The sequence below is a fragment of the Triticum urartu genome, chromosome 2A (genome assembly GCF_056163025.1).
Source record: "Triticum urartu cultivar PI428250 chromosome 2A, HENAU_Tu73, whole genome shotgun sequence".
Taxonomy (NCBI): domain Eukaryota; kingdom Viridiplantae; phylum Streptophyta; class Magnoliopsida; order Poales; family Poaceae; genus Triticum; species Triticum urartu.
In genome coordinates, this window is record NC_141874.1 from 728,451,740 (window position 1) to 728,466,721 (window position 14,982).

Here is a 14,982-nt window from a genome sequence, read left to right on the forward strand (position 1 = left end):
CTCTCTGTTTCTCTTCGTAACTTTTCGGTCTCACCGAAAGAGCGAATCGGTCCCACCGAGATTGCAGTGTAAACTCTCTATTTCCCTTTTGTAACTTTTCGGTCTCACCGAAAGAGCAAATCGGTCCCACCGAGTTTACCTGACCAACTCTCTGGTTAGCTTATTACCAAACTCGGTCTCACCGAGTTTGTGTAATCGGTCTCACCGAGATTACGTTATGCCCAAACCCTAACCATATCGGTCCTACCGAGTTGCATGTCAGTCCCACCGAAAATCTCTAACGGTCACTAGGTTTACCTTTTTGGTCCGACCGAGTTTGTTGATTCGGTCCCACCGAGATTGGAAAACTGTGTGTAACGGTTGGATTTTGTGTGGAGGCTATATATACCCCTCCACCTCCTCTTCATTCGTAGAGAGAGCCATCAGAACACATACACAATTCCAACTCATATGTTCCGAGAGAGAACCACCTACTCATGTGTTGAGACCAAGATATTCCATTCCTACCATATGAATCTTGATCTCTAGCCTTCCCCAAGTTGCTTTTCACTCAAATCTTCTTTCCACAAAATCCAAATCCTATGAGAGAGAGTTGAGTGTTGGGGAGACTATCATTTGAAGCACAAGAGCAAGGAGTTCATCATCAACACACCATTTGTTACTTCTTGGAGAGTGGTGTCTCCTAGATTGGCTAGGTGTCACTTGGGAGCCTCCGACAAGATTGTGGAGTTGAACCAAGGAGTTTGTAAGGGCAAGGAGATCGCCTACTTCATGAAGATCTACCGCTAGTGAGGCAAGTCCTTCGTGGGCGATGGCCATGGTGGGATAGACAAGGTTGCTTCTTCGTGGAGCCTTCGTGGGTGGTTGCTTCTTCGTGGACCCTTCGTGGGTGGAGTCCTCCGTGGACTCGCGCAACCATTACCCTTCGTGGGTGGAGCCCTGTGTGGACTCGTGCAACCGTTACCCTTCGTGGGTTGAAGTCTCCATCAACGTGGATATAGGATAGCACCACCTATCCGAACCACGGGAAAAACATCCGTGTCTCCAATTGCGTTTGAGTTCTCCAAACCCTTCCCTTTACATTCTTGCAAGTTGCATGCTTTACTTTTCGCTGCCAATATACTCTTTGCATGCTTGCTTGAATTTTGTGATGATTGCTTGACTTGTCCTACAATAGCTAAAATCTGCCAAGAACTAAAATTGGGAAAATGTTAAGTTTTTATTTGGTCAAGTAGTCTAATCACCCCCCCTCTAGACATACTTTTGATCCTACATCTTCCCATTTAGGGTTGCAAGTCATGGTCAAGAAGATGTCAGGCTTCCCGTATGTATGGACAATTGCCATGACATCCATATGTCTCTTCTTCATGTCGCGGTCGCCACCAGGGTAAGTCCCAGGGAGCACTATTCTTACCCCAACAGCGCTTGCTCGCGTCTCCCCCGATGTGATCGCATCAACAACTCCTTTATACAAGTCGACACAAATCTGCGTCTGGTTCTTCCTGTACCACCTCAACCGACAACTCTTAATTTTGATGTACGTGTCAACCGCCCATTGCTGCAGCAGGCGTGCTCCACAGAATATGGAATTGAAGATCGCAGGCCGTGTTTGCAGCATGTAACAGTAGTAGTCTCTCACGGAGATGCATAACCTGCTATTCCCCTCTGCACATGTTTGAGTACCATAGCATGAGCATTATTTTGAGAAATAAGATATTATTTGTAACAAAATGGGACACAAACGACATACCTGCATCCTCCTCATCATCATGGCCCAGTCGAGGATGTTGTACAACCTCCCAAGAAACATTACGTTTAGGTAGCTTCGGATGCCAACCTAGCTCCCCCCTTGGATAGAATAAGGGATAAGACAACGAGTCATATGCTCCTGAGGTCACACGTATACGATGCCTTTTGTTGTTGTTACCACAAAGTGTTATCCTCCGGTCAAACCTTTTTGCTAGGTCATTGCCCTCAACCCAAATTGCAGCGACGTCAGATGACACCGGTCTATTATATCTTCTTTGGTCAAGCCTCTTATCGGTGTTTAGGTCTATCCTATAATCATCGAGGTTGTCCTTATGTACACCCAAACTCCTGAATTGTTGTTTTCTTTGAGTATGTCTACTAACCTCTTCACGACATCCTGGTCTAATTGCTTGGTGGCCACCTTACGATGAGTTAGGTTTGGGTCGTCATCATAGAAGTACAACTGCAGATGTTCTGGACGGGAGCTAGGCCCGAACGAATGCACATTGTAGTAGATGGTGCCGTGTGCCCGGAATGTGCACACCCCAGACTTCATGTTTGTGTAGTTTTCATCAAGGCTGATGCCAAGGGTTGTGAAGGCGAAATGCCCGTTGAAGAACCGTGTGTTCTCCCGAAAATGTATAAAATCTACATCCATGCTGGACCATAGCCTCATCAGCTCTGGGATTGGTTCCAGTTGCTTAAGTTCGATCTAGCCATTGCGACAGCAGAACCCGCCAGTCTCAGACACAAACTTCCTAGCCTTGTAGTGTTTGCAGTTTTCGGCGCTGTCAAATGGATCAATCTTGCTAGGTTTAGTGCTAGACATGCTCGCTTCCTCGTCATCATCTAATATGTCATTATCGGATCCTACGGGAATTTGTTGAAACACAACATTCAAAACAATGATAACTAATAATTCTAACTACAATAAAGCTCCACAATGTCCTAGTTTAGAGTTGACCATACCTCGTTGTGAAACATGTAGTACTCCTCATCCATCAAGTCGGATGCTGTCGGCTCATCGCGCATGGTGCCGCTTAGGAATACATCGATGTCTTCTGCATTATCGTCGTGCCGAATGTGACAATAGACAACATCATGTTAGAACAGGGTTGCTGAGAATGAGCATAAGAAAGTGACAATAGCAATTTCATACCATCAGCACCGACAGTGTAACTCGGCATGTTTGTCCTAGGGTCGCCATCAGATGAATCATCTTCCGCAGCCCGAGAGACAGGTGATGCGTGGCTTGGGGAAGCGGGACATTCAGAGGTTGAGTTTGCTAGGTCTGGAAATGGGTTTGCGATGCATTCTTTGCACGGGGTGTTTTTCCTTCTTTCATGCTTTTGCGACGTTGCTTTTGCGGCGTTGCGGACATGGGACTCCCCCTTCTCAATCACCGACATGCTTTTGCGGAGTTGCACGCACTTCTATCATAGTTTTTCATTCAGTGTTTCTCTGACATCCACTGTTACTTCGTCCTTTTTCTTCTGATAACATACTCGGCTACATGCATTTTTCTGCTCCCTTTGCTCGTTTGTTAATTTACATTTCCGCTCATTGTCACATTGCCTCCTAGCTAGAACAGCGTTATGGGTGACACCAGACGCGTGTAAAGTTGAAGGGGGAAATGTTGCTTCCTCATGCAATAATTCTGTAATGCTGGAGCTATTCAGGTTGGCTGGTTGAACAATGTTTTCAAAACATAGTTAGAACAATTTTCTTTTAAGGCGTGTGGGGGTAGTGTCATCAAGGATATTAGGGCCTGATGTCGAAAGTGAAACTCAAGGTAAGCTTCTACCTGATGTCGAAAGTGGATGTTTGTTTTCATCTTCGATAAGCTTATCCTTTTTCCTCCGATAAGCAGCTCACCGCAGGGCGTTTTTATGTTCTCTCTTGCGTTCTTCATCCGTTTTTTGCTTTGTTTCTTGGGTGTCATTCAAGATTACATCTGGTGTCATTCAGGACATTCCCGAAAATTAGAGAATAAAACAGAACCATGCCAGCAATTGCTATATGAGTAGGCACAATATGATTACCTTGTAGATCATTGTCATTAATGAGACCAGATGTGACCGTAGTTATAGCAGGAAATGTTGATGCATCATGCGAGAATGATGTATAGTTAGAGTTAGTTGGGTTGTCTGGTGAACCAAAGTTGTCCAAACATATTAATGCTTAATGGTTATGACGGTACTGACTATAATGGTTAAAGCATTTTAAGCTTACCTGATAAATGAAGGACCTGTGCATTTTCATCTCAGACATTTCGATGTTTTTTCCGCCGATAGGCAGCCCTCCTTAGGGCGTTTCTATGGTCTCTTTTGCTATCTTCTTCTGTTCTTCGCGTATTTTCTTTGGTGTCATTCAAGTCATCTAATGGTGCCTTTCATGTCATTCTCTAAAAAGCCAAAGGAAAAACACAACTTGACATCAAACGATCACGGAGAAGGTAAAATCAATTTACCTTGTTTATCTTTCACACAAATGACACCCTATGTGACAGTAGCTTCACGAGGGTATGTTGCATCATTAGGTGAGACTGATGTATAGTCCGAGCTAGCTGGATTATCTGATTCAACAAGCTTGGTTAGTATTTATTTAAATGGCTGAAACGTGAATACATATGTACAAACGGTAGATGATCATAAAATAGTCTTACTTGAAACACTAAGGGGACCAAGATCAATTTTCATCTGATGATAATCTCGTGTGGGTTTGTTTATCTGCCCATCTTCTTGAACATTTGTGATATCACATAGAGTCCGGCAGCGAACAGACTGCCCATCGTCTTGTTGGTTATTTAAACCATCTGACTTGTTATTGCGATAAGACGCCCGCCTACGTGCATTGATAAGATCCCTATGGTCTACCATATGTACCACAAGTATGAGAGTTAGTGAACAAAAAAAATTATGAGCAATAGGTTTATCTGTTCATCTTATGCGTATTCAGGTTATGTTTACTCAGGCCAGATATATTCGGGTGGAGTTTACAAATCACTTAGATCACATTCAGGTTACTACAACGAATACCTTCCATACTATACTTCTGCACATCAACCTAAGAGTAGCCAGCAAACTTACGTTAAACAACTCACCAGATTTTGCAAGGGAAGGCTGATCCTCTCATAACCTGACAATATCCTCCTCTTTTTTTCTTCTGATAAGCTGCACGCCTCCGTGCGTTGAACTGCTCCCTTGTTTCCACAGCGTATTTTTTGCGTTCATTAAATACAGCTCTAGTTTCATGCTGCTCGGAAGTTGTGTCGTCTGCATCATGTTATAAGTAAAAATTAGAAAGCCCATAAACCTCACTGATCCGCTACCGAAGACGTCGGTTTGGAAGGTCGATAAGCATGCCTAGGAATACCTTGAGTATCATCTCGTAGCTTCGTCATACCATCATTATTATTCTCATAATACGACCGCATCCCGCCGTTTAAAGGTTCCCGCCCTACAAATTACCAATCAACAAATAATGTTGTATGTTGTACATGAAGGTGAACGGTCTCAATTATTAACTATGTCACATGAAAGGCGGACGAGTCTGCACCATAAGAATCTTGTGCTACATAAGTGCCATAATCGAGTGTTAGATTACTCGGAGTCGACAACGAAGCATCATGATGGTCTCCAGGCCTTGATCCATCTGTAGAGTTGTAGTCAGGATGAATACAAGACCAATGATACATAGGCGACAAAGTATGCAGGCAACATTCTCAGAAATCTTCACATAGTCTTATACCTGGTTCCGTCGTGTAAATAGCGTCAACATTTTCAACTACGGGTACGATGCTTGCATTGTATTCTTCAACATTTGTCCCGCTCGTAGGGCCTGCAACACATTATGCATACAGCTTGTCATTGTCAGAAATGCACGTCAGGCACCACTTCTTAGTATTTTTCACACAGAATTATACCGGGTTCCGTCGCGTAACTATCGTCAACTTTTTCATCTACGGGTATGATGGTTGCATTGTATTCTTCAACATTTTTCCCGCTCGTAAGGCCTGCAACACATTATGCATAAAGTTTGTCACTGTCAGAAATGCACGTATCACTGGTAGAGTGCTTCATACCTGTAGTTACGTCCTCTTCTCGTTGATGTTCACCGGCCTTGCTTTTTGAATTACCCATACGCACCTATGGAATGGCAGAGAACTGACATGAAATGACTGTTGCCTGTTTTCAATAATTTTTGGAATAGCGGGTTTGGGGGGTAGTTGATGATGAATAATTTTGCATCATCACTAAATTTTGGAAGTATCTTTAAGAAATTGGTGGGACCATATGATTAATAATTTCCTATTTGTGTCTGGCCATGGTGTTTTTGAGGTCTGGAAGAAGCATAAAGAAAACCTGACTCCGATGGAGAGAGTTGATGCAAGATGAAAGCAAGAGAGATGGCGCATGCACACGATGGTAGTTTAGAAGTTTTATCATAGTTTATCATTCAGAAGAAGCATAAAGAAAACCTGACTCCGATGGAGAGAGTTGATGCAAGATGAAAGGAAGAGAGATGGCGCATGCACACGATGGTAGTTTACTTGAAGTTTTATCACAGTTTATCATTCAGTTGCTTTACACTGTCTTATCATAATCGTTTAACCATTTGCTTCTGCACCATCTCTTCTGTAGGGTGGTGAAACTGCTCTTTGTCATATCATTGATAGGTACGGATCTGATTGAGAAATGGTGCAAATCTAATTGATTGAAGGCCATATAATTCTGGTATGTGTTCGTTGCTCACTTCAATGTAACCAAACCTTTTCTTCAGTTCTGTGAAAGCCATATAATTTGCATCTACCTTTTATGGAACAGGTTACTGATTTGCCTTTTGTTCTGACACTATAGCTAATAGGATCTACCTTGAACTAAATACATTGTCAGATCTTAATTATGGTCTTGAATTAATTATGTTCTTTTAAGCGCAACTGCTATATTTTAAACCATTGATCCAAAATGCATAGTGCCTGGTGACGTCCGATTCCAGACAACCGTGTGGCTCGGAGCGCCTCTCTGCCCACCACCCGCGATAGTAGGCCATACCATCACGACCGCGTAGCCGTGGTAGTATCCAGCCTCAGGGCCTGAAGCTGAGTGTTCTTTGTGTCAATTTAAATGTTCATTTTCTTACTCCTACTTGTGCACACGTAGTGCTTTGCCATGTATAGCTACACATGTATAGCAAAACACTTCCAGTAGCAATGCATGCTTGGCCAGTGAACATCTTTGTCGTCGCCACGCAACATCATCGAAGTCGCCGGACCGCTGTTGCAGTATTATCGAATCAGCCGAGCCTTCGTCACAGCATCGCTGCCATTCAAAGCAGCCGCCGCCACGTCTACCGAAGCACCCACCACGGCTGTCGAAGTACACCGTCGCAACATCGTCGAAGTACTAGGCGGTCGTCGAAGCACGTCGTCGTCACGGCTGCCGAAGCACACACCACGGCCGTCGAAGCACGCCGTCGCAACATCGTCGAGTAGCCGGGCGGCCGTCGAAGCACGCCGACGCAACATCGACGTGGCCGTTCGAAGCACACCGCCGCCACGGCTGCCGAAGCACCCACCACGGCATCCAAGCACACCATCGCAACAGCGAAGCAACCAGGTGGTCGTCAAAAGCACGTCGTCGCGACATTGACGTGGCCGTTCAAAAGGCACGCCGCTGCCACGACCGTCGAAGCACCCACGCACCAGTCGAAGCACGCCGTTGCAACATCATCGAAGCAACCAGGCTGCCATTGTAGCATTACCGTGTCCGTCGACGCATGTCGCTGAAGCACACCACGACTGTTCAAAGAAGGCCATTGCTACATCGCCATGTCTTTTGAAACATGTGGTCGCAACATCGTCGAAGCAGCCGGGCTGCCGTCACTTCACGGCTCGTAGCATCTCCGTGCTCGTTGAAGCAGTCGAGCCACAATTGCAACACGCCTCGTAGTATCACCTTGGTCGTCGAGGAGGTCAGGCCGCGGTCACAACATGAAGCCGCAACAGCTCGTGTTGCTCTGTCGTTTGACTTCCAATCCAAAGTGTCAAATATGTACGCAAGAAGTAGGCTGCATGGATACTAGTGGACGACCCCTAGCTGAACGGAATGGGAGGCTTTTCTACATTGACTACGTAGCTGCCTTAGTAGTAGCTGGTTGGGTCATGGAGGCGAGTAACGACGTGTATAACCAGCCTTGTAGTCCCAGCGCCCATGTAATGTGTGAAAAGCCTACGTTTCAGCACCCACGTGAATCTGAGCGGTCCGATTCTCATAGATCGTAGGGCGAATAGGGCGGGTGATTTTTCTCGGTTACCAACCGGATGACGCTTAGCAGGCGCCATTTTTTTAGATGTTCCTACGTGGATTTGATTATCCTAAGTCGACTGAGATTTATTGTTAATATCATTCGTATCAATGTATGTTTTTTCTTTCGGTTGAAAAAAGTTAAAATTTTCTACAGACTAGGAGTCTGTTCTCGGTAGCTTGCGCACCATGCTATGTGTTCCATCCGATGAGGCGTTACCACGTCAGCAGATGCAAATCGCCCACTCCCAGTGACTACTCCACCCTTGTCGTCGGTGCTTCCAGCGGCTGCACCCTAATCTACTGTGGCACAAACTACGGCCGGTCTTCATCCTTCTACGGCGGCGGCAGCGCCAGTAGCGCCATGGAGGTCGCATCGGGTGGATTCCGATCCACCCCCTTCTCTTGCCCCGACATGGCGCAAGAGAGACACGGTGCTATGGTTGCCATTGACGCCGAGGAGATGGGAGCTGCTGCTTGTTGATGCATGCGGACTGCTGGTCGCCTCGGTCTCCAGTGACATCTCCGAGCCAGTCCCGACGGACGGCCTACAGGTCCGAGGTATGATGTCTTCTCTTCTCTTCCCCTTTTCTTTCAAGTCCAGTCATACTTGTGATGTTGTGTCGAGCAGTTCAGTTCCAACGGCTGGTGATGCTAGTCACCCTCTGATATCGCCATGTTTTTACAAATCATTTGCTACGGCTGGAGCAACTTGTATCCCTTAGCTCGTGTGTCATGTTAACCTTCTCTTCAACATTCAAAGATTCAATGAGAATCGTTGTTCAACGCGGTGTGTATGCGGTTGGAGCGGGTGGCCAAGGAGGTTTCTACCATAGTTTTAAATAGCCGGCTATAGCTCAGCTATAGCCCGCTATAGCCTTTTCAGCAAGGTGCCGCTAAATGGTCGCCTTCACAAATAGTCCGCTTTAGCCCGCTATAGCTCCGCTATAACTGATTTACAGGCCCGCCGCTATTTTCCATAGCCCGCTATTCAAAACATTGGTTTTTACCCAACATGGGTGGCAACATAATCTCCGGATCGGTCCACCTCCTCCGTCGACATTGGCATAGTTTTGGACTCATATGGCTTTACTGTTGCTAACTTGTCGTTTTTTATATATATATACTTTGCTAGACTCTTCGTTAAGGTTGTGTGCATCTTAGCTATGCAGAGGTCGGGTGTCGCTCATTATGTTTTGTATCCACTTGATGCTACATTATGAGTTAATAAAAGCGCCCTTCATCGAAAAAAGATTCAATGAAAATTCAACAGAGATCTCTAGTTTTTGGTGTTTTAGAGAAGTGGCTCCTCCGTGAAGGAGGAATCTTAACAACAATGCTCCCGGCAATAAACTTATCAGACAACACACAAGTAAGGAGTTTAAGTTCTTTTGCCATCACTAAAGCTCATGGGCTTGTTTAACCATAGAACGGTTCTTAATCATCCTATAGTCATTAGACTGGTCTACAGAATACATTTCACAACAGCATATGTGGTGCCAAACTTGGATTGAAGTGCATCTCACAGTCCTTTGGCATTTCACATATGTAAATATGCATCAATCAGCCTATCACCCAACACACTAATGACGACATCCACAAAGATTATAGTGGCATCTGAGAAAGCTTTGTCTTGTTCAGGAGTAAGTGCCCCCATCAGAGTGCTAGCTGAAACCCATTACACATTCGTAGCAGTGAGCCAGATGGTAATTTTGGTCTGCTATCTCTTGAAGTGAGCACCCTTAAATGGGCTTGATTTCATAGTAGTATCAAAGCCAGTTAATGAAAATTGCCTGAATGGATAAGGCTTTTGGATTGTTAGAAAATTGGAAGGTTTTCGATTAAGCTTAATCCAGCCTAGCATCATCACAAGATTACCAACATGGCAAATGACATACAACGGACTAGAAACATCTAACCCGTTGTCGGTGTCAAAACCGGCGGATCTCGGGAAGGGGGTCCCGAACTGTGCGTCTAAGGCGGATGGTAACAGGAGGCAGGAAACACGATGTTTTACCCAGGTTCGGGCCCTCTTGATGGAGGTAAAACCCTACGTCCTGCTTGATTTATTCTTGATGATATGGGTATTACAAGAGTTGATCTACCACGAGATCGAAGAGGCTAAACCCTAGAAGCTAGACTATGGTATGATTGTATGTCGTCCTACGGACTAAAACCCTCCGGTTTATATAGACACCGGAGGGGGTTAGGGTTACACAAGGTCAGTTAGAAAGGAGGAGATATACATATCCGTATTGCCTAAGCTTGCCTTCCACGACAAGTAGAGTCCCATCCGGACACGAGACGAGGTCTTCAATCTCGTATATTCATAGTCCAACAGTCCGGCCAAAGGATATAGTCCGGCTGTCCGGAGACCCCCTAATCCAGGACTCCCTCAGTAGCCCCTGAACGAGACTTCAATGACGATGAGTCCGGTGCGCAGTGTTGTCTTCGGCATTGCAAGGCGGGTTCCTCCTCCAAACACATCACAGAATAATTTGAATACAAGGATAGTGTCCGACCCTGTAAAATAAGTTCCACATACCACCGTAGAGAGAATAGTATTTCCACAAATCCAATTTGCTGACTTGTTTTGGCAACATGACATTATGCCATGTCCCGATGATTATTCGAACCGTTTCCTTTAATTAGCCCCGCACATAACGCGAGGCAGTTTTTTTTTGACACGTCTTGTCAAAGCAGAGATCGTGTCCCCCTTATTACGGGATTCTCATCAATACGGGCGTGGGTAACCCAACCGCGCCATCGATTACGGCGCTTGGGGGATAAGCGAGTTTTACCAGGCTAGTGAGGACGCATAGTTTCGTCCACCCATATGAAGGGATAGGGATTCACCTTTTCATCCACGCCTTCTTCCTCCTTTGCTCATCCATTTTCGCGCACTCGAGCTCCAGCGCCCAAGTCCGCACTTCCCACCTCAACCTTCTCCAACCATGTCCGGAGCGGGAGGCAGGTGGATGGTCTCCTCCATCACGGAGGGACGCATCAAGAAGCTGAGGAGAGCCGGATACCTGCCCGACGACATCGCGCACCGGCTCCCAGATGAGGGGCAGCTCATCCCCACCCCCAGGCCCCATGAGAGGGTAGTGTTCCTTACCCATTTCCTCCGCGGACTGGGATTCCCTCTCCACCCATTCGTCCGGGGGCTCATGTTCTACTACGGCCTGGATTTCCACGATCTGGCCCCGAACTTCATCCTCAACATCTCGGCGTTTATCGTCGTGTGCGAGGCCTTCCTTCGCATCAAGCCCCACTTCGGCTTATGGCTGAAGACCTTCAATGTCAAGCCGAAGGTAGTGAGCGGCCGCCAGGCGGAGTGCGGAGGCGCCATGGTGGGCAAGATGCCCAACGTCACATGGCTCGAGGGCTCCTTCGTGGAGACCGTAAAGGGGTGGCAATCGGGGTGGTTCTACATCATCGAGCCGCGTGACCCTAAATGGGCAGCGGCCCCCGAGTTTCGATCTGGCATCCCCACGCGGCTCACCTCCTGGCAAGAGAAAGGCCTATCCTGGGGTAGTTCGGAGAGCTGACTGGACTCCAAACATGTATTCAAAACATGGTGAACAGGAAGCTCAAACTCGTCAACGTAGTCCAGGTCATGCTCATCCGCCGGATCCTCCCGTGCCAACAACGGGCTTTCAACTTGTGGGAGTTCGACCCGGCCCAGCACCAAACTCTGAACAGGCTCTTCGACACAACTCACGAGGTTGCCTGGAAGGTCCTATTCAAGGGTGCCGAGGTTCCCCCTCCTACTACCGAGGATCGCGGATTCTGCGCGAAGCGCCAAGCCAACGCGGTAAGCTGTCTTACCTCTCACAGGATACTTGTTTTTTCATAGTTTGACTCTATGCGGGATCTAAGCTCCCGTACCTTTGACAAGACTGGCAGCAGACGGCCGGACAGATTGACTGTCCGGCTCCTTTGCCCGAAGGCCCAGCAGACGCTCTCCTGACGAAGATGCTGACTCCGGCTCCTTACAAGGTGCCGGAGAAGACCAAGAAGGCCAAGGGAACCCGAAAGAGTTCCCGACGCCAGGCGTCATCGGACTCCATCGTCTGATAACTCTGCGACACACTCCTCCCCCGAAGACGAGGAGGAAGAAGAAGATGCTCCCCCTTCAGTTGGGGGAGACAAGAAAAGGAAGGGCGCCCCAACTGGGGAGGCCGAAGGGTCCAAGAAGGGAAGGACTCTCCTTCTGGACAGTTCCACCACCGTCGCCGAAGGCGAAGACGAGTGGCTTCTCAGGGCCAAGCCCCTGGCGAAGTCGTAAGTATTCGGATACCAGAGTAACTCATAGCATTCCTTTGTCGCACTGCTTCCCCTAACGCCGAATATGATTATGCAGGCCGCCACGAGCCCGTATCATCGGACGGCTCCCTGGGCTCGTCGGATATGGACAACGATCCACTTCCGACCGCCACCTCCCCTTGCCCTGCGGACGACGCCGAGGTATTGTCTCAAGAGGCACCGGGTCGAGGGGAGACAGTCCCGGAGGCGCCTCAAGGCGACCTTCCGGACTCCGGGAGCAGAGGGAACAAGGCCCCTGAGGGCTCCGAGTTCGGCCCTCAGCCGAACACCGCGCCGGAACCTCCAGTGGTTCCGGACTCGGGCAGGCGGCCTCCTTCCAAGAGGGGCAAGACACCTATGCCGGTGACCTCTATCCATCCAGAGGCGCCGGAAAATCTGCTGGGAGCACTTCGCAGCGCTTCCATCGACGAGGAGCACCGTACTATTATGAGTGCGGTGGTCCAGAAGGTTCAGTCCGCCAAGAGAGGATTGACTGAAGCCTATGCCAGCCTTCTAACAGGCTTTGAGGTAAGTGTTTAAAATATAGGAAAAATATTACCGCATAGACAGTAGCCCCTGATGCTCTGTTCGGTGTTCACAAAGAAAAGCCGAACCGAGGATCAAACAATATCGCAGGAGTTTAATATAAGTATGTCAATATGCGTATGCAGGCTTCGCTGCTGGCATCTGCCGCACTGACTGCGGAGGTCGCCGCACTGAAGCAGGACCTTAAAGGGTCCAAGGATGAGCTCGGCCTTGCCAAGAGGCAGCTCGAGGAGAACAAAGGTAAGTAGTACCTAGTCTATGGATATGTATAAAAAGAATGCGATTGCAAAAGGACGGGATCATCATGAATTTGCCAGGGGCCACGACCGAAGTGGCGACCCTAAAGCAAGCGCGGTGCGAGGCCGAAGATAAAGCGGCCAAGGAGCGCACCGAGCGGGAAAGGCAAGAGGCTCGGGTGGGCGAGGTGCAGCAAGAGCTCCAGGCTCTCGTGACGAAGCACGAGGCGTTAGAGCTTGACTCGAAGACGCGAGAGTCTGAGCTTGCCGCGGCCCTTGAGAGCGCAAAGAGTGCCAAGGCCGAAGTCCAAAAGGCCCTCCAGGAGATTGACGCGATGAAGAAAATAGCGGCGGTAAGGCATTCTATATGCAAAGCAAGCATGTGAAAATAAATTACCTATTACTTACCCGAATCCGGAGCTCTCCAGGAGCATTCGCAGATTTGCCCCGCAGCGTGTCGGATGCCGCACAGTTTTACCAGGCCGAGGAGGGAAGCTCAACGGAGAAGCTGTTCTGGTCTCAGTATACTGAGACCGAACACCCGGTGCCTATGAGCAACCAGCTGAAGTAGCTGGTCGAGCTACACAAGGCGGCCGAACAGGCCATGAAGGGCTTTATAGTCCGGCTGTGGCCTGGCAACGCCCTTCCGAACAGCTACTTCAGCCTGGTGAGGCGGCTTGTGGATGCCTACCCATGGCTGGAAGTCGTCAAGCGGTCCGTCTGCATCGAAGGTGCACGCCGAGCTTTCGCCCGTGTGAAGGTGCAATGGGCCAAGCTAGACGCCGTGAAGCTGATCAAGGAAGGACCGCCGCAGGGCAAGGAGCATCACACCCCCGAAATTTATTATGAGGGTGTCCTGAAGGGTGCCTGTCTTGTAGCGGACGAACGTCCAAAGGATGTAATATTTGAGTAAACTTGCCCGTGTAATCCTGTATGATGAAAACTTGTTTCATATGCGCTATGCAACGCTTGTTTGAATTTAAAATATTACCTTCTGTTTGGCCGTTTATCCAATCTGAGAGATGGCTAGTCCTCGGCTTCTGCCCCCATGTCGCGAGTGCTGGGGTGTTCGGGATAAACCTGAGCACTCTTGTTCCCATTTTTGGGTCCTTCGAGGGAGGTGCTCAGCACAGCGAACAAGGCAACCGGACTAATAATGCTTTATCGCTCTCACTTAGCCATAGAATTCTATAACTTCAAATTTCGGCGAAGCCCCTGGTATTCGGAAGGCCGAATTCGGGGCGCGATACACGCCTTTAAGCCGGACAGGACCGACTCCTCGCTCTAAGCGGCATAAGTCTTTAGGGACTCGAAACCTCGCCGAACAGCGACCAGTCTCTCGCCTTATCATGACAGTCAGTTTTAGCTTTCTCTACTGAGGTGCTTAGCCCAGCAGAACCGGGGCACAATCGCAGTAGTTCTCCTAGTGCTACCTTAGCCAATAGAGCGGAACGTAAGGTACCAAAACATAGGAGCTGGGTAAACCCAACATTTGACCAAAGACATGATTCGGAGCTGATGCATATAATGCTATAAGTTCGGGGTGCCACACTTGTGAAAGTGTTCGGACTTCTCACACCATAATGTGGGGTACTTAAGCCCCTGGTGTATTGGTCATACCAAAGTGTACGGTTGCAAGGCGTCATTAATGAACACATATATATAAAACAAGAATGCAATAATAGTCGTAATGTTATGCATTGTTTATTCAAAAAGGTGCGTTAAAGCAGAATGATACAGATAGTGCGATAAGCAAAAAGTAGGACTATGTCCCTTCCAAGGGCAAGCTGAGGAATAGTATTAAAGCAAATATTTCACTCGTTATTGTAATCCACCTA